This window comes from Balaenoptera physalus (assembly GCF_965194825.1).
Source record: "Balaenoptera physalus genome assembly, chromosome: 14".
Lineage (NCBI taxonomy): Eukaryota > Metazoa > Chordata > Mammalia > Artiodactyla > Balaenopteridae > Balaenoptera > Balaenoptera physalus.
In genome coordinates this window covers 58913719-58933679 of record NC_138893.1, presented here as the reverse complement: position 1 = coordinate 58933679, position 19961 = coordinate 58913719, and the positions used below count along the sequence as shown (strand labels likewise).

Sequence of the window (19961 nt, the reverse complement as noted above, 5' to 3'; positions counted from 1 at the left end):
ACTGAAATCACACAAAGTGTATCCTCTGACCACAATAGTATTTGATTTTAAAATATTTACTAAAAATAATATATCTGGGAAAATTCGAAATAGATAGAATTTAAATAATATATTTCTAAATATTTGTGACTGAAAGATGAAATAACCAAAGAAATTTGAAAATATTTTGTAGGGCAGGCCAGCAGGCTGGAAATTCAAAGTAAGAGTTGATGTTGCAGTGTTAAGTCTGAAATCTGCAAGCAGGACAACAGGCTGGAAATTCAGTCAAGATTTTATGTTGCAATATTGAGGCAGAATTTCTTCTTTAAGAAACCCCATTTTTTGCTGTTAAGGTTTTCAACTAATTGGATGAAGCCAACCCACATTTTGGAAGGTAATCTGTTTTAGTTAAAGTCTGCTGATTGTAAATGTTAACTACATCCACACATACATTCACAGTAACATCTAGCCTAGTATTTGACCAAACAACTGGGCACCATAGCCAAGACAAGTTGACACATAAAATTAACCATCAGATACAATACATCAAAGTGTGCAAGATGATGCTAAGGTATTGCTTAAAAAGGAATTTATAGTTTTGAATGCCTAAATTTGAAAAGAAGAAAGATCTAAAACGAATGATATAATGTCCCCCCTTAAAAATAAACTAGAAAAAGAGCAAAGTAACCCCAAAGAAACTAGAAGGAAGAAAATAATAAAAAACAGAATTTAATGAAATTTTAGAATGGACAGATAATAGATAATTTTAAAAATAAAAGGCTGCTTTTTTGAAAATATCAGTAGTATTGAGAAACCTCTAGATAAACTGATCAATAAAAAAAAAGAACAAAAGTCACCCTTAGTAGGAACAAAAAGAAGGTTATCACCACAAACATGAAAATGATAATAAGAGAAAATTACATACAACTATGTGACAACAAATTCAACAATGTAGAAGAAATGGATAACTTCTTTTTTTTTTTTTTAATTTATTTATTTTACTTATTTTTATTTTTGGCTGTGTTGGGTCTTCGTTTCTGTGTGAGGGCTTTCTCTAGTTGTGGCAAGCGGGGGCCACTCTTCATCGCGGTGCGCGGGCCTCTCACTGCCGCGGCCTCTCCCGTGGCGGAGCACAGGCTCCAGACGTGCAGGCTCAGTAGTTGTGGCTCACAGGCCCAGCCGCTCCGCGGCATGTGGGATCTTCCCAGACCGGGGCACGAACCCGTGTCCCCTGCATTGGCAGGCAGATTCCCAACCACTGCACCACCAGGGAAGCCCCTGGATAACTTCTTGAAAGGCACAATTTACCAAAACTGACACAAGAAGAAACAGAAAACAGGTATAGTTAAATATATATTAAATAATTTAAATTTTATATCAAAAACATCCCCAAAAAGAAAATTCCAATAAAATTCATATTAAGAGTGAATACCAAATATTCCAGGAAGAAATATCACCAACATTACCCAAACTTTTTTTAAAAATAGAGAAGGAACAAAGGAATATTCTTCATGTATACAGAAGTAAAATCCTTAAGAAAATATAAGCAAATAATTTTTTAAATAAATTAAAAATATAATAGATAATGACCAACTAAGGTTTATGCTAGGAATGCAAGGTTAGCTTAACATACAAAAATCAATCAATATAATTTACTACATTAAAAAAATAAAGCAGAAAAGCTATATAATACTTTCAATACATGCAGAAAAAAACATTTGAAAATTTTTAACACTATTCATAATGAAAGCTCTGAACAAACTAGAAATAATAGTGAATACCTTCAAAGTGGTAAACAGTATTTTAAAAAATCTACCGTTAATGTCATACTTAACGGTGAAAGTGCAAATTATTTTATCCAGAAATCAGTAACAAAGGAAGAATGCTTGCTTTCACCACTTCTAACCTATATTGTTCTGGCACTTCTAGTCATTGCAATAAGATAAGAAAAAGACAAAAAAAGACAAAACTTGGAAAAGGAAAAGAAAATCATCATTGTTTGCAGATGATATAATTTTTCACATAGAAATTTCAATGAGTCTACAGAACAACTAGTAGAATCAATAAAAACATTATCCAGGATGCAGGATACAAGGTTATTATTTGTAAAACCTATGGTATTCTTATATACTAGCAAAAATAATTGCAAAGTAAAATTTAAAAAATTTCTTTTAGAGTGGTATCCAAAATATAAAATACCTAAGAATAAATCTAACAAAAAACTCCCAATACCTTGAAATTTAAAGCTGTAAAAAATTGTGAGAGAAATTAAGGAAGTCCTAAATAAATAGAAAAATATGCCGTGTTCATGGATTGGAAGACTCATATTGTAAAGTTGGCAATTCTCACCAAATTGATCTATAGCTTAATTATAACAGACAAAATCTGGAAACAACCCAAAAGTCCATCAAGAGGTGAATGAGAAAACAAACTGTGAATTATCCACACACAATGGAGTACTACTCAACAATGAAAAGGAATGGATTACTGATAGATGCAACAATTTGGATGAATATATACATCATTATGTTGAATGAAAGAAATCAGGGGGGAAAAAGAAAACATTCTGATGATTCCACCTATTTAAAGCAGAAAAACTGGCAAAACCAATCATGCTGTTAGAAGACAGTAGAGTGGATACATTTGCAGAGTGGTAGAGACTGGGAGGGAAAAAGAGAGGCTCCTTGGTCCCCATATTGTTTTTTATTTCTTGATGAAGGTGTTGGTTACAAAGTTGTGTTCATACAAAGAAAATTTATCAAGCTGAATATTAATAATATGTGTATATATGTGTATATATAATTAATATAAATTTTAAAATATAAAACAAAAAATATATATATATAAAACAAAAAAACACAGCTACAGACTTTGCATTTTCTACTCCCTTGAGCAATTAATAGTAGAACTAGTATTTTTTGTGCCCTCAGGGACCTTATACCATGATATCAGAAGTCACACTCTCTATTCTTGAACTCTAGAGCTAGTGACCCTCATCTTCATCAGTGACAAATACTATACTTGTATCAGCACCAGTGGCAGCAACAAGAACACTATACACCACTTGGCTGACATCTAATGATAATGAGCCACTGTCCTATTCAAAGAACATTTGCTGGACATTCTAAGTTTCCTCACACACAAACACACACACACACACACACACACACACACACACACACACACTACCACCATGTCTACCATTGCTAAGGAAAAGAACACAAATTATATTCTAGCTATCAAAAGTAGCATTCTTTACCATATGTTTGCCTATGTTCCCCTCTTCTGAAGATCATGAAGTAGATTATTCTGTCATTATTTGGGGCAATAATTGCCTTTTTGAGCAATCCTAATTGACAAATGCATTTGTCAATTCAGGCCATGTCCAGATGGTCACAATTCTATGAGTTAATAGGCATAGCATTTTATTCCAAATCTGAAACAAATGTTTGTCTCTCCAGGTCAAGTTCTGACAGGGCTAGAACCATCTCTTTTAAAAACCTTGTCTCAACTTCAGGAATCCTGTTGGGAGAGAACAGACTGAGGGAAAACTTAGTGGCCTACATGTGTCAATCACCATAAGCTACTGGAGAACCTGAATTCTCCCCCAGGGAAGACAAAGATTTGTCTGGAGAACACATCAGAGCTCACTGACAGATACCAAGACATCTGAAGTTATGAAAAATTGGTTTAAAAAAATAGTCCCAATTATAGGCCTTATTGTATCCACGCTCCTTTCAAATGTATCTTTGCAGCTTATCCTATGAAAATGATGTCTCTTTTTTTTTAATTAATTAATTTATTCATTTATTTTTGGCTGTGTTGGGTCTTTGTTGCTGAGCACGGACTTTTCTCTAGTTGTGGCGAGTGGGGACTACTCTTCGTTGCGGCGTGCGGGCTTCTCATTGCGGTGGCTTCTCTTGTTGCGGAGCATGGGCTCTAGGCACGCAGGCTTCAGCAGTTGTGGCACACGGGCTTCAGTTGTTGTGGCTCGCGGGCTCTAGAGCGCAGGCTCAGTAGCTGTGGCGCACGGGCTTAGTTGCTCTGCGGTATGTGGGATCTTCCCAGACCAGGGCTCGAACCCGTGTCCCCTGCATTGGCAGGCGGATTCTTAATCACTGCGCCACCAGCGAAGCCCCTGATGAGTCTCTTTATTACCCCTTGAACTTAGGCCAGTCCTATGACTTGCTTTGGCTAATACAATATGGAGAAAGTGATGTTGTGCCAGTTCTGAGCCTAAGTATCAAGAGGCGTTATGTGCTTCCCTTTTCTTTCTTGGAACCCTGCCACAATCATATGGACAAACCCAAGCTAGCCTGCTGGAGGAGAGTTCAGTGGTACTAGTCAAGGCTGTCCTAGACCAGCCTACAACCAGCTGATCCACATATGTGTAAGAGAGCCTCGTCACGATCAGCAGAGTTGCTTATCCAACCCACAGCTGCTCACAGACACAGAATGAGCCCATGGGAGACCAGAACTGCCTAGCTGACAGACTTGCAAACTAAATATACTTGTATTTTTAAGCCACTAAGATTTGGTTTTATACAAATTGTTAGGCAATAGATAACTAAAACAGAAATAGATGAGAGCATCCATAGTGCCATCATCAGAGATATAGATCTTTGGGAAGAATCTGGGTCTAATTTCCTCAGTTTGTGAATATAAAGGTAAAACATAAAGGACATGAACTAAGAGTCAGAAGCACCGGCTCTTTTCTTTACTACATTTAGCTAATATTACAAAATTTCTTTGATCAGTTCTATTACAATAAACATATTACTAACTAGCACTTAGGCACTTAATATAGAAAGATGATTATGCTAAACATTTTACATCGGTTTTTCCCTATAATCTGGGGGAACGAAAGATTGCTCAGAATCACACAGGGAACGTTTATGAATGTGAATTTTTCTAACACAAGAGCCCATGTCCTACAGTTTCATTATATTCTACTGCCTCTCACTATGGTAAAGCATAAAGCTGCAACTTACACAGGGCTGAAATTCTAACATCAGTACACTAAGCCAATAATAACTGCAGTTCAAATTATCCTTGAAAATGTCTTTGTCTATAAATTACAACACCAGCTGTCAGGAAGTACACCAGAGTCAGTTTTTTCCTACAGTATTGAACAGACAGCTAGAGTTTGGGAGGGAGAGGGGTCAGTATAAATAGATAGATTGAGTTTCAGAGTCCAGGTTGAATTTAAAAGAAAAATATATACACACACGACCATGTATTTTATAAATGGTTAGATGCTCACACTACGAGAGATATATGAGATTTGAAACCCACTGAATGATCATCATACTCACCTTTCCCATCTCATTTTTCCTTTGGCCCATAAGCCAGACTGACAGATGGAATCACTTGGGATATTAAAATTTGCTCTTTCTCTGTTCCTGTGTCTTTCCATTGCCAAGTGTTTAAACACTTAAATTCACAAAAGTGAAATGTGTATTTGGTGCAACTCCACTCTCCTGTTTCAGGAAAGCATAATATGCCATCACTTCCAGAGTCATCAAGGAAGTAAGAGTATGTGGAGAGCTGGAAAGGGTGCCAGACTAAGAATCAGGATCCCCTGGACCTGATCCCTGATCTGGCACTAACTTGCTATGTGACCAAGAGCTATGTGACCTTGCTGTGTGTCATTTGACATCTCTGGAGCTCAGTTCCCTCACCTGTAAAATGAATTTGACTCTGAGATATGTGCCTTAACCCTTTTATACCAAGAGATAAAACCAAGCAGGTAAAATTTGACTGCTTCCAGGAAATCAAAAAGGGTGTGGGAGGGGTGGGATTGATGCTTGGCTCCCGTTCCTAAAGGAACAACTGGTTTCCCTGCAGCTCTCCTGGATGTTTCCTGAGACCCAGACTTGTCGTGCCTTCTGTCAGCTGCACACTGCATCCCCGGGCTCTGTGAAGTCATGGATCCAGGGTATGACAGTCCTGAGCTCCAGCCTTAGCTCTTTCTCTTATTACCAGCATAAACCTTGGCAAATTACCTAAGCTCTAATTTTAATTTCCTCATGCGTGCAACAGAACTAATAATATATATTTAACCTACATACATAATAATAGACGGTATTTTTGTTAAATACATAAGATAACATATGTTAAGCCCAATTATTTTGTGCCCCTTGGGATCATTTAAACACTCCATAGGCAACAAAAACAGAAAACTACTAACTTAAGCAGAAAAATAATAATAAATTGGAATGCTACTGAGTGAGCTCAGAAAACTGAAGAGAGAGCAACCAGACCTTGGAAGGACCGCGCCCAGGGCAGACTTGGGCATCCCCACAGTAGAGTGAACGTTCCTACCTGGGTCTCTGCCCCAACTACCTTCTGTGTTTAGGATGGAAATTGCCGGGAGACATAACCCGACTGGCTTAGCTTGGATCATACGACGACATCTGGTTGAAGGGAAAGAGCTGTGTGATGGAAAACCCCGTTCAAGCTGTATGAAGTGAAGAGGGGCGACATCCCTGAAGGGAGGAGGTACTGTTACCAGAATAAGGGACAGACGTTGCTGGGAAGAGAGAAACCATATTCCACACCCAGTCCTGAGAGTCATCATGAATGTTACACAAGGTTAAATCCTTCTAAAAAGGCATTATTGGGTTGTTGTTGTTGGTTTTTTTTAATGGTCTGTTCAGTGATATCACCCTCTGGTTATATCCTTGCCATGACCTTTCCTGCTCCCCAACCTGCCTGCCTGTTGGGCCTTTTGTGCTCCCAGCCAATTTCCCATTGAAAGTCCTGGTGAGTTTAATTGCCTTTAGGGGTCAAAGCTCTTTATGGGTTAACTGGGCCATAAAACACCATCAATCCAATGGGTAGGCCTAGGTGCTCCAAATGTACGACTTGGTTTTCTCACTTAGAGATGCAAACAAACTCCACAAAATTGATGACTCAAAAAAACTTAAAAACTGTGATCTTCACCCAGAAACAACACAAAGAAACTCAGAAACCAGAGCAGAAATGTAGCCTCTCCATGAACTCCCTTCCTCTGTGAACTCCCTTATGCTATTTGAACAGCTGTCACAGGCTCAGTCTGGTCTTCTGAACCCTCCATGACATCAGGTCAGACAGTAACATCAATACTATATTTAGCCAGGAGGGAATTAGGAGATGAGGAAAATCAGGGGCAAAACAGACCAAAATGAATAGTGCAGGCTATTCTTTGTAATTTTTCTTAGCAAAGCAAGGAGATACTTGATCTATATACTTAGGCTCAAGGGCTCCAGATCCTAATGTAAACTTTCTGGGTGATGTCTTGTGATTCATTTAATCTGTGGCCTTTTCCTACCCAGCACAAAATACCTGGATAAAAATTCATACCTACAATCCACAAGTGAGGAACCATAATTCAGTCTAACTCAGTTTTCAGTGTAACAGAACCACTAGAAGTCAGGATACCTGGGTTTTCATCTAACTGCCAACCACTACCTAACTTAAGAGGTGTTGTTTTCCTTCTGTGGGTCTCAGTGTTCTCATCCTTCGAGTGAGGATGCTGAACCACATGTATCTAAGGTCCCTTCCTTCCTGATTTAATGTTCAATGAAGCTAGGGTCTGAGGGATTCCTAGGAATAAATGCTTCCAGTGTACACAGAACCCAGGTTTCTCCTGGGGAGGAAATACATGAAAATTAAAGGGCTCCATTTTCCCACCTTGATCTAACGGGGGTGAAGAGCTGAAAAGGGCATTTGTTAATGTTGCTTGTGAACTCTGGAAAATCATTCTTTGTGGGCAAGGGTTCTACAGTATTTGGGATGACAATAAAAGTCAGGGGTGAGCAAACTTTTTCTGTAAAAGGTCAGATAATAAATACTTTAGGCTATGCATGCCTATAGTCGCTGTTGCAACTATGCAACCCTGCCTTTATAGTGTGAAAGCAGACACAGACAACAAATAAATGAGTATGGCTGTGTCCAGTACAAAGACACGTGTTGGGAACTTGACGCATGGGCTGCAGTTTGCTGACTCCTGATATAAGTCATGGTCTTATCTTTACAGAGATATTCAAGGCCTGATAGATTTTATGGACGGAGTCTGGGGGAATGTTGCAAAGCTATAAAATAATTTGCAATAATAATAGTAACATGAAGATCACTGAAATAAGAGCCACAACATGGAACTTAAAGGCAAATTCCAGGGCTTTCCTGGTGGCGCAGTGGTTGAGAATCTGCCTGCTAATGCAGGGGACACGGGTTCGAGCCCTGGTCTGGGAAGATCCCACATGCCACGGAGCAACTAGGCCCGTGAGCCACAACTACTGAGCCTGCGCATCTGGAGTCTGTGCTCCACAACAAGAGAGGCCACGATAGTAAGAAGCCTGCGCACCACAATGAAGAGTGGCCCCCACTCGCCGCAACTAGAGGAAGCCCTCGCACAGAAACGAAGAACCAACACAGCCAAAAATAAATAAATAATTAAATAAAATTTTAAAAAAAAGAGGCAAATTCCATCATTTAACTAGTTCGCAAATTGTTTAACCTCTGCGAATCTCAGTTTCTTCATTTTTAAGTGGAAAAAAAGGAAATGCTGTGCCTAAAGGAATAAGAACAAGAATAGTAACTATTCACAGTTGAATGTCATCATAAAATTTTAAATGCTCCTTTCACATTTATCATCATATTTAATTCTATAGTAATCAAGATAGTATGGTACTGGCACAAAAACAGAAATATAGATCAATGGAACAGGATAGAAAGCCCAGAGATAAACCCATACACGTATAGTCACCTTACCTTTGATAAAGGAGGCAAGAGTACACGATGAAGAAAAGACAGCCTCTTCAATAAGTGGTGATGGGAAAACTGGACAGCTACATGTAAAAGAATGAAATTAGAACACTCCCTAACACCATACACAAAAATAAACTCAAAATGGATTAAAGACCTAAATGTAAGGCCAGACACTATAAAACTCTTAGAGGAAAACGTAGGCAGAACACTCTATGACATAAATCACAGCAAGATCCTTTTGACCCACCTCCTAGAGAAATGGAAATAAAAACAAAAATAAACAAATGGGACCTAATGAACCTTAAAAGCTTTTGCACAGTAAAGGAAACCATAAACAAGATGAAAAGACAACCCTCAGAATGGGAGAAAATATTTGCAAATGAAGCAACTGACAAAGGATTAATCTCCAAAATATACAAGCAGCTCATGAAGCTCAATATCACAAAAACAAAGAACCCAATCCAAAAATGGGCAGAAGACCTAAACAGACATTTCTCCAAAGAAGATATACAGATTGCCAACAAACACATGAAAGGATGCTCAATATCACTAATCATTAGAGAAATGCAAATCAAAACTACAATGAGGTATCACCTCATACCAGTCAGAATGGCCATCATCAAAAAATCTACAAACAATATTTGCTGGAGAGGGTGTGAAGAAAAGGGAACCCTCTTGCACTGTTGGTGGGAATGTGAATTGATAGAGTCACTATGGAGAACAGTATGGAGGTTCCTTAAAAAACTAAAAATAGAACTACCCTATGACCCAGCAATCCCACTACTGGGCATATACCCTGAGAAAACCATAATTCAAAAAGAGACATGTACCACAACGTTCATTGCACTATTTACAATAGCCAAGACATGGAAGCAACCTAAGTGTCCATCGACAGATGAATGGATAAAGAAGATGTGGCACATATATACAATGGAATATTACTCAGCCATAAAAAGAAATGAAACTGAGTTATTTGTAGTGAGGTAGATGGACCTAGAGTCTGTCATACAGAGTGAAGTAAGTCAGAAAGAAAAAAACAAATACCATATGCCAACACATATATATGGAATCTAAAAAAAAAAAAAAAAAAGGTTCTAATGAACCTAGGGGCAGGACAGAAATAAAGATACAGACATAGAAAATGGACTTAAGGACACAGGGAGGGGAAGGGTAAGCTGGGACTAAGTGAGAGAGTGGCATGGACATATATACACTACCAAATGTAAAATAGATAGCTCGTGGGAAGCAGCTGCACAGCACAGGGAGACCATCTTGGTGCTTTGTGACCACCTAGAGGGGTGGGATAGGGAGGGTGAGAGGGAGACGCAAGAGGGAGGGGATATGGGGATATATGTATACGTACAGCTGATTCACTTTGTTGTACAGCAGAAAGTAACACAACAATGTAAAGCAATTATACTCCAATAAAGATGTTAAAAAAAAAATTCTAAACAAAACTCTTAGCTTCTATCTAAAGTGGTAGATGTTATCTAAGTGTCACCATTCTGGTTGTAGATATCATTATTTCCATTTTACAGATCAGACACTGAAAGTCATGTGAAGAGTAAAAGTAACATGAAAACGCTCTGAAAACTGTACATTAGCATAAGGTGTTATAATTCCTCAAGATAAGGAGTATAATGTTTCCCAAGTCTTCCTTTCAAAGATTAAAGTAATGCATTTTCATCACAGAATTTAAAATCTAATTCATTTAAATTCTATTGAATTTAAAATGCATTCAGTAATTCATGTTCAGCACCCACTATTGTGTGTAATCAGCCTCCACCCTCAAGGAGCTTCTGACCCCATAGGTACAGAGCCCTAATCTACCCTTAAGGAGAAGCTAGAGAATCTCTCCTATTTCCTTTCCCTCCCTAATGCATATCCAGGAAAATAGAGTTGCTGTTATTTTCATGGACGTTATAGTTACATGGCGACAGAGATCCAGGCATGGTTCCCACCTATGCCAATAAGATGAGTGGAGGAATGGGGCGGGGGAGATTCTGAGTGAAATCTGGCATCTTCCAACTCCCAGCAGCCCTGTGGGTGAGAAGGCTGCAGAGTTTCTCCTTTGCCTGAACATGTATAAAGGCAAAGATGACAGGTATACAGCGAGTATCTTCCCATGCTTTACACTGGATGATCAGATGAAAAAGACACACATGCAAGTCACCGCTTCCAAGTGTTTGAAATCATCCCAGGCATTACCTTTAGACATTTTACAGTTTTAAAGAGCAAAGATCACGGTTGTTGAATTCCATCTGCAAAGCACCTGACAGTATAATTTGACACTTACATGACTTTTTCTGGTGTTTTTTGATGTACATTTTTGTACTACAGTTGACCCTTGAACAACACAGGAGTTGGGGGCACTGACCCCCCATGCAGTCAAAAATCCATGAATAACTTTACAGTCAGCCCTCCATGTCTACAGTTCCATATCCAGGGATTAAACCAATGGCAGATCATGTAGTACCCTGGTATACATTTATTGAAAAAAATCTGCATATAAGTGCACCCATACATTTCAAACCTGTGTTGTTCAAGGGTCAAGTGTAAATGGAGCATTGTTCTAATATAGAAAACTAGGAAACACATACACACACACAAATAATTGATGAAACGAGAGTAATCTACAATTTCATAAGACAAAATAACTATTTAAGTGGTAAATCATTTACAAAGATGGCCACAACCACCTCTCCCTCCTGCATGCACTTTTGCAATGTGACTGCCACTCCTCTTATCTAGAGATGGAGTTTGATTTTCCCTCCCCGTGAATCTGGGCTGACATCGCAGCTTGTTTGCCAGTAGAATGTGGCAGAATGACATTTACAAATAATGATGTTAGGCTTTAAGAGGATTTACAGCTTTTGTTTTTGCCTGCTTAGAGCCCTGAGTCTCCATATTTTAAAAAAAAAAGTTTTCTAAAATAAGCTATTTAAATAAGATCCAGTCTTATAACATCACAAGTGCAAGTTTCAACTGAAAATCATTCGTACCAAGAACAAAGAAGATCTCAAATCAAATGAGAAAAGAAAATCAACAAATATGACACAAATGTTGGAATTATCTGACTTGGATTTTAAAGCACCATCTAAAAAAAATGCTTCAGTGAGCATATGAACATGCTTGAACCAAATGAAAACACAGAAAGTCATAGAAAAGAAACAGAAGATATGAAGAAGAACCAAATGGAAATTTTAGAACTAACACACACCATAAATGAAATAAAAAACTCAGTTGATGGGTCCAACAGCAGAATGGAAAGGACAGAGAAGAATCAATAAAGTTGAAAATTAAAACAATAGAAATTACCCAATCTATACAACAGAGAGAAAGCAGTAAAAAAAAAAAAAGAAAAAATTAATAGAGCCTCAGGGACGTGGAGACTATGACAAAAGGTTAACATTCATGTCACTGAAGTCCAGGAATAAAGGAGAAAGAGGGTGGGCTGAAAAAGTATTCAAAGGGGGCTTCCCTGGTGGCGCAGTGGTTGAGAGTCCGCCTGCCAATGCAGAGGACTCAGGTTCAAGCCCTGGTCCGGGAAGATCCCACATGCCACGGAGCAACTAAGCCCATGCGCCACAACTACTGAGCCTGTGCTCTAAAGCCCGCGAGCCACAACTACTGAGCCCATGTGCCTACAGCCTGTGCTCTACAACAGGGGAGGCCACTGCAGTGAGAAGCCCACACACCACAACGAAGATCCAATGCAGCCAAAAATAAATAAATAAAACAAATAAGTATTTTTAAAAAAATTAAAAGAAAAAAAAGTATTCAGAGAAATCATGGCTGAAAATTTCCCAAATTTGGCAAGACATAGCCTACAGATACAAGAAGCTGAAAGAAACTCAAACGGGATAAACCCAAAGAAATCTATGTCAAGACATACTATAGCTAAACTTCTAGAAACTGAAGACAAAAAAATCTTGAAAGCAGCCTGAGAGAAATGATGCATACCTATAGGAAAAAAAAAAAAGTTTGAATGAGTCAGGCTTCTCATTGGAATCCCTAAAGCATGAGAAAAAATAGCGCAACAATTTTCAAGTGCTGAAAGACAAGAACCATGAATCCAGAATCCTATAATTAGCAAAAAATATCCTTGACGAATAAAGAGGAAATAAGATATTTCCAGATAAATGGTAACTAGAATTTGTTGCCAGCAGACCAACTAGAAAAGAATGACTAAAGGAAGTTCTCGAAACAGAAAGAAAAATGATGAAAGAAGACATCTTGGAAAATCAGGATAGAAGAAAGAGCACAGAAAAATCAAAAGAATGGGTAAATGCAGAAATATTTCCTTCTCTTAAATTTTCTAAATTGTGTTGGATGGTTGAAGCAAAAATTGTAACACTGTCTGCTGTGGCTCTCAATGTATATAGAGGAAATATGAAAGACAAGTATAATGAGAGAAAGTAAAGGGATTGAAAAGAGAGGTGAGCTTTCTACACTTAAGTCAAACTGGTAAATGTGGACACCTGTAGACTGTGATAAGGTGTTTACATATAACGTAATACCTAGAGCAACCACTATAAAAACTATACAAAAAGAAACACTCAAAACTGCTATAGATAAATCAAAACTGAATTTAAGTAGCCCTCAGGAAGGCAAGAAAAAAGAACAGAAAAATGAAAAAACCAGAAAACAAAATTCTTCAAAAAGCACAATTATAGTGGCCTCCAAGCAATCAGGTGCAGAGTGGTTCAAGCCGGTACTCTGGAGCCAGACTGTCAGGTTACATTTCTGACTCCAGCACATTGGGCAGATTCCCTAATCTCCCTGTGCATCAGGTACTATATCTGTCAACTGGAGATAATAGTATCCACTTCACAGTATTTTGTTAAGGCTTAAATAAGTTAATATTTATTGACAACACTGCCTAGCAAATGCTAAATTATACATGTGTTTTCCAATTAAATAAAATATAGTTGACCTGAACAATGTCAGGGTCAACCCTCCCTATATGCGATTCCTCCGTGTCAGAGGTTCCTCTGTATCTGAGGTTCCTCCATATCCAAGGTTCTGGGTCCTTGGATTCAACAACCGAGTATCCTGTAGCACTGCAGTATTTACTGTTGAAAAAAATCCGCAAATAAGTGGACCCACACAGTTCAAGCCTGTGTCGTTCAAGGGTCAAATGTAATTAAGTTGATTTCCCAACTAGGGCCAGAGAAACATCCAACTGGTTCTCTTTTTTGACCTCATAAATTACACTGTGACAAACTTTCTTGTTCTTTAGGTTTACTCCATATTTCTGACTATTCTTAGGATACAGGAATCCTCTGAAATATGTCTTGATGTTCATATGCAGCCCCAGTTTTCTTCCTGACAGGATAATAAACATCACAGACTTCTGTAAGAGGTGGTTTTCACACAGAACTTGAATAAGCAGAGTAGCTGGAGTTTCCACCAAATTCATTTTGCCAGCACAGAAAATAGAGAGTGGAGGTCTTTAAGACAGATGATGTAAATAAAGAAGCCCTAATTCCTTATGATTTTATACCAGTGAATTGACTAAGGCAGCATGGTATCTTGGTTATGAGCCTAGACTCTGAGTTTAGATTGCCTGGGTTCAAATCCCAGCTCTATCATTTATTAGCTGTGCAATCTTGGGCCCATTGCTTAACTTCTCTGTGCTTCAGTTTCTTCATCTGTACGAAGGGAGGAATAATAGTATCTACCTCGCAGGGATGTTATGAGGCTGAAATGAGTTAATACACCTAAAGTACTCAGAGTAGCGCCTGCCATTCAACCAAATAGAAGAGCTAAGTGAAACCCCTTTCGTGATGGCCTAAATTCATCCTGAAAGCATGCAGATAAGAAAACAATCATGAACCTCAATGTGAAATGGTGAGGAAAAGAAGGAAAATACCTCCCTCTCTCATCGTTGAGCAGCGTCAGCTGTCAAGAGTGCTGTAATAGAGTCACTGGTTATGGGCCATCACTATCTGTAGCCTGCTGAACCTGGACTTCTCAATAAATCATCTCTAAAGGATGAGTGAAACAAGCAGTTTTGCATAAAGAATTTTTTTTTTTCATCTGAGCAGATTCCAGCTGCCTGCACATGTGGGAGCTTAGCACAATTATTTGATGACAAACAGGTTGGCCCGTCCCATAGGGGCATCTAAAAGGCTCAATGCTTAGTCTGAAATCTTTGACTATCTTGGTTTAAAGGAATTCCGCTATTTTTGGCTTAAAGGAACTCCATGACTCAATGGGTTTATTCTTAAATTCCTTATGGCTGTAAATCAAAATATAAGATCATGCTTTGGGAGATGTTGTTTGTTATGTTTTTAAATGGAGTTAAAAATAAATTGCTAAAATCTCTCAAACTCTGGGCTTAGGATAGATTCTATTTTGGGAAATTATTACACAGTATGTAAACAAACTGTACCAAGATAAATTGTACAAGATTCCATGATTCCTTGCTACTAAAGAATAGCAGCTGCTTGTTGTAAAAATGTCAGCTTCCTCTCTATCTTTAGTTTCTCTTTTCCTCACTTCTAATGACTGATTTCACTCTGAAATCTAGACATGGGACAGACTATAAAAGCATTAATCCATCCATTTTATTCAACCTGGCAGCAGGATATTCAAGCCGCAAAGGAATTACTCTGTAATCGTCAGATTTCATACACTGTAAAAACAAACAAACAAACAAAAAAAAACAGATGTTTGGGGCTGATACTTATGCCCTCAACTCATACCTAATTAGTATATTGACCATATATCTTGATTTCCTAATCCAGTTCCAATGTTAAATATTCTGGCCTATTCTTAGCATAAACTCTCAGATCACCCGGGAAATTCGAAATCCTAAGTGGTTTTTTATTACTTCCCTATAACCCTGAAGAGCCAAGTGTTCCATTTTAAGGTGTGAAAAATATTAAGACCATGAGCCCAGGCAGCTCCTCCTGTTCCTAATAGCTGAGTATTGCCTGCCCATTTCCAGGACACAGTGTTGGGGTCTGGCCTCCATAACTTGGGGAACTTGATTACTGTTCTGAAGAAAGCTTCAGAAGGGAGGCGTCTTATGCCTTCTTAAGAATTTCTGCTCCAGTGTGCTTTGGAGACCTCACAGATTGAAAGGAGAGTCTGGGGTAAATAAGAAGACTCCACTAGAGGACTTCCAGCTGGGGACTATTTGTATATTGGACCCTGTTCTCTTAGGGGATAAGCTCACCAGAGCAAGTCCAAGGTAATGGGAAAAGAGAGCAAAGAGCACTCCAGCCTCTATAGCTTTAGAGTGTGGACTCTGGAATCCAAAGACATGGGTTTGGATCTTGTCTTTACCACTTATTAGCCGTGTGACCTCAGATAAGTTAAAAAATCCTCTTTGGTGATAAAAACAGTGTCATCCTGATAGTATTGTTGTGAGGATTAAATGAGCTAAAATACCTAGAATAGTGCTTCTAAAATAGTATTTCCTATTTTAGTATTCTTACTGAGGCTGTTATTAGTACTGTTATGTCCATATTGAGAGAGATTTACAACGGGTACTCAGAAAACAAGAACCAATAAAACATATTGAGTGCCTACCATTCCCCCGGTCCATTCAATAATGTAAAAACATATGGATAAATGGGGAGAAGAGACAAATTTGCTATGCAGAAGAATTCCAAATAATTTATGTAGATAATCAAGCATCACTCCGCACTCATAAGTGAGAGCCCCATGCGGTGACTCTCTTCCAAAGAGCGCAGTGTAGAACGTGTCAGGGGACCGACAACTTTAAGGAACCTGACAAAACACTAGCTCAGCCAGATGACCAAGGTCACCATCAACAGTGATGCGTCAGGTTAATTGCATGTACCCTAACCCCAGCCGACTCGTGAGAAGAACATCAGATACATCACAGTTGAGGGACATTCAACAAAATACCTGACCAGTACTCCTCAAAGCTTTCAAGGTTATCGAAAACAAGAAAGGTCTGAAAAACTGTCATAGCCAAGAAGAGTCTAAGGAGACATGAAAACTAAAAGTAATGTGGTGGTTCCTAGAACAAAAAAGGATATTAGGTGAAAACAAAAGAAATCTAAGTAAAGTATGGATCTAGTAATAATACCATACCATATTGGTTCCTTCATTGTAACAAATGTACTGTACCAACGTAAGACATTAATAGTAGGGGAAACTGCAGAGGTATATGGGAATTTTCTGTACTGTCTTTGCAATTTATCTACAAATATAAAACTGTTCTAGAAACTAAAGTTTTGGTTTTTTTTTTTTAAAGATATGGGTTAGGTTCACAAGGAACTCCCAGAGTAACGGGGGAGACAAGTAATTAAATTGTAATGCAGTGTGGTATGTGTAAGGATGGAAGCATGTAGAATGTGCAGAGCCTGCACAGAAAACGGAAGGGTTAATGCCAATGTTGCGGGTGGTAAAGGTGGGCTTTTAGGAGGGAGGCACTGTCTGAGCTGCAATTTTCTGGAATGAATCAGGAGGTGGGGAGGGCCGGCCTCCTAAGCAGGACAGCTTGGGTAAAGATGTGGATACTATTGAGCCCTCTGGTGTTGTCAGGGCATTAAGTGGGCAGGAAAGGTGTCACAAAACAGGACACTGACGTGGGAAGAGCCAGATCAGAAAGGACCTGGCAGCTGGACTAAGAACTGGACCGCACTCAGTCAGAGGGAGGCCCGGCCCATCAAGGCTGTTTCCAAAAGGGGATGGCTGGAAGGGCAAAGCAGTGGGAAACACTGCTGACAGGCGCCCCCTTCCCTTTACATTCAAGTGTCTGTCATTTCTCCACTGCCAGAAACGACAGCTGGAACATACCAGGCCTGACCTACTTTTAATTCCATTTGTCTGCTAATGCCATTGGGCTCCATTTGTTGGTGGCTAATAGGCTCTTTCTAGAGAAAGATTCATGACTAGAGAAAAAGAATTTAATATTATTAGTCAGAAGGCTTCTCCTGGAAGGGAGAGAGCAAATAGCAGAAGGGCCCAGTCCTTAAGACTTGGCCTGGATGACAGGTCTTAGCCATCTCAGCCTGTGTGTGGTCATGTGAAACAGAGCCCCACCAGGGAGGGCAGGGGGCAGACATTAGGCCGGGGGTTGGGATGGAAATGCACTTTTATAAGGGGCTAGAATTGAGGAAAATGCCCTGGGGATTGCACTCCAAACTGAACAGAGGCCAGCAGCCTAGAAAGCTGTTTTATTGGTTCTTGTTTTCTGAGTACCCGTTGTAAATCTCTCTCAATATGGACATAACAGTACTCATAACAGCCTCAATAAGAATACTAAAATAGGAAATACTATTTTAGAAGCACTATTCTAGGTATTTTAGCTCATTTAATCCTCACAACAATACTATCAGGATGACACTGTTTTTATCACCAAAGAGGATTTTTTTAACTTATCTGAGGTCACACGGCTAATAAGTGGTAAAGACAAGATCCAAACCCATGTCTTTGGATTCCAGAGTCCACACTCTAAAGCTATAGAGGCTGGAGTGCTCTTTGCTCTCTTTTCCCATTACCTTGGACTTGCTCTGGTGAGCTTATCCCCTAAGAGAACAGGGTCCAATATACAAATAGTCCCCAGCTGGAAGTCCTCTAGTGGAGTCTTCTTATTTACCCCAGACTCTCCTTTCAATCCGTGAGGTCTCCAAAGCACACTGGAGACAAATCTCTATCACTTTTTGCAAAGTTACCAGCATACTGCTTACACCATTAAGAAGAGCAGTGTGGGTTATGGGTTGAGTTGTGCAGATTTAAATTCCAATGTTTGAAATCCTGAAAGAGAATTTGTCCAGCCAATACTTTTGGTTGTCACAGTGATGGGGAGAGGCAGGAATTGTCAGATGTCCCACAACACCTGGGAGGGTCCCACCTACCAAACAATTATCCTCCATTCCACACGATTTTTACACGTCACTCCAGAGAGCCATGACGAGCAAAATCTGGGCATACTTATCAGAGCCTAGAACACAGTTCTGTGTTACATAGAAATACAAAGTATCTTTTGCAAGCTATTAATTCTGCAGAAACAACAACCGCCAGGTAAACCAAAGAGTTTTCACTGTTTGAAATTTCCACAAGCTGTTCACCATTCTGGACAGTACCATGACTTAGAGCAACGCGGGTGGTAGGTTTTGGATCTTAGACTGTGTGAGCTTGCACTTGTAGTCTCTGCATTTACAGAGGTTCCATATATAAATACCTGGTATATAATGCCTTCATTAGGTCTTCCACTGTGGTTATGTTTGAAAATTTACATATTGAAATACATATATCACTTTAGCAGAAATTGTTTTCTTTTTATTTCCCCTCTATATTATCACTAAAATGTTATATTAACGTTTTAATTGTGTGAATAGGTATCTTCCTTTAGGATAGTAAAGGGGACATTACCAAATGTTTGCTGTAATTAGGTGTTGGGTCTGATAGGGTTGAGAAACACAGTATTAGATACAAGGTGGAGGTGAAAACGGGAGGGGGGAAAGCCTCTCTCAGCAGCCTGCCCTTTCATCGTCTCTAGGAGGAAAAGAAATGGCTCTGGTGGGCTCTGTTATTCCAGGAAGCTTCTGGACTGAAACCACAGGGGACTCAGTTTAAGGAAATTCCTGTGGATAGAAGCCAAAGTGGGCTCCAGGACTGTCCCAGAAATCTGGAGCTACTCTGAGGCCCAATTAAATGCAATTAAATTAAACTCCAAGCATGATTCAGAAATATCAAGGGAAGTCTAATCTCCTTAGGGTTCTGAAACCAAGCCAGGATTGGGTTCTGCTTTAAAAGAGTGATACTTCCCACACAGAGACAGAAGGAAGCCTCATGGAACTGTTTTCTATGAGAGGGCAGGGCGACTACTTACCAGAGTTTCCTACATTGGGTGTCAGCACCTGTGCTGGAATTAAGTCGATTTCCTTTGGTCCGATAAGGTTAGGTTTTGTTTTCACCTTTATGAGGATTTGGTGAAGATGAGGCTGTTAGTAAAGACAAATATGCTTGTGATGATACCAGCCGGTACACAGTGGAACAGAAAGGCCCTTCGGGTTCTGATGTCAGTATCCACTTCCTCCTCACTAAGCACCATGGAGACAGCCTTTATCCAGTGCAGCCAGGGACAAGCTCTGAGCCAGGCAGCCTCTTCCTTTGCACAGCCCATATTGTTTTTTGTTTTGTTTTGTTTTTGTTTTTGTTTTTGCCCATATTGTTTTTGATCCACACAGCCTCACTAAGGTATCTGGCTTCTTGCATCAGAGTAGGGTACACAGTTCTCAGAA

At 39.3% G+C, this 19961-nt stretch overlaps 1 protein-coding gene and 1 pseudogene across 3 annotated transcripts in view; both read right to left on the bottom strand.

The window, feature by feature from the left end:
- Positions 1-19961, bottom strand: part of HTR7 (5-hydroxytryptamine receptor 7) — a 680316-nt gene that overhangs the window by 477587 nt on the left and 182768 nt on the right. The gene's annotated exons all lie outside the window — the stretch shown is intronic.
- The window catches only part of LOC309642336 (heterogeneous nuclear ribonucleoprotein A1 pseudogene), a 178652-nt pseudogene continuing 162467 nt past the window's right edge, over positions 3777-19961 (bottom strand). The window contains exon 3 of the transcript XR_014268605.1: positions 3777-9030. The product of XR_014268605.1 is annotated as a heterogeneous nuclear ribonucleoprotein A1 pseudogene (transcript). The remainder of the gene's footprint in view (positions 9031-19961) is intronic.